We start from the raw sequence: 1,245 nt of genomic DNA on the forward strand, positions 1-1,245 counted from the left end.
CATTTTATCCTAACGATATGAGGCGGTCTTTGTGGAAAAAAGCTTGTTTAGTGGAGTAACTTTGCACTTGAAGTATGCCCGTTCACTTACGTTTTAACAGGTCTGATGCTACTATGCGCCCCGGCTGTATCTAGGCTAACGGCTAACATGCTAACTATTATTTTTATGTCACTAGTCACTTGAAACAAATTTAGGATGATAGGAGACGGGTTGAAATAAACCGAAATTTCCCTTTAACCGTTTCAAAAAATTGTTAAACCTTACACAAAAAGAAATATGAAAATGAGAGTTGAGGTTTTTTTAGAGGAAGTTATGCATGCTAGCTAAAAAGATTTAACATCAGGGCTAGCCTCTGTTCCACTAGCTTCTGTAACTCATTGTTTGGTCCTCTCTGTCCTGCTGACATGTCTTAAAGATCCCCTTCAATGAAAGTTAAATGTTTAAACCTTGTTAACATATGGGGCTCTAATTTCCCGGCGCAGCGCAGGGTGGCGCAGGGTGGCGAACCCCGCACAGAGCTAGTTTCGAGCAGTGCAACCCGAGGCGCGCTCAGTTTGGTAGTTTGGCAGACCGAGGTGCGCTGAGATGGGTGTGTCGGCACAGCAGGGGTAGGTGTCGACAGATCCAGCTTGGCTCAGTGACAGTTATGTGCCAAAAGGCTTCGCCGAAGGTGCGCTAAAAGCTCGCCAGCTGAAAGCAGGTCTACTGTCAGTGCAGGGGGACCGCAGCCGGTGTAAGCCGAAGTTTGGCTGACCAGCGGACAGTGCACACACGTCACCAAAACCTCACAGGCAGGTTTCCAGAATGTCAGGCACATTAACGATACAATAAATACCCAAAAAACACTATTCAATGCAACTATCTGCAATCAGCACATAAATGTATCTCTATATCGACTGTCCCGTAACATCTGATGTCAGATCAAAGGGGATTGGCACCGTTTGGCACGTTTGGCATGCGTAATGGAAACCCAACCTGATTTGAGTAACACAGAAGCAAACTAATGAGTTCACATCCCTCTCAGCCAACCACAAACAGCCACAGCATCAGATAGGGAGTATATATTCAGCATCTGTCATCTTAGAAAGGCCAAAAGAAAAGAAACTAAGTGAGACTGCGAGAGAGAAAGAGAGAGAGCGCGCGCGCACGAGAGAAACGCAACATTGATTTACAATTGTGGTGACCTCCTCCCAGGCTACCTTTGAATCATCAGCCCGTGGAGGTCTGCTTGCAGTTCCGTATATT

The sequence above is a fragment of the Epinephelus moara genome, chromosome 13 (assembly GCF_006386435.1).
Source record: "Epinephelus moara isolate mb chromosome 13, YSFRI_EMoa_1.0, whole genome shotgun sequence".
Taxonomy (NCBI): Eukaryota; Metazoa; Chordata; class Actinopteri; order Perciformes; family Serranidae; genus Epinephelus; species Epinephelus moara.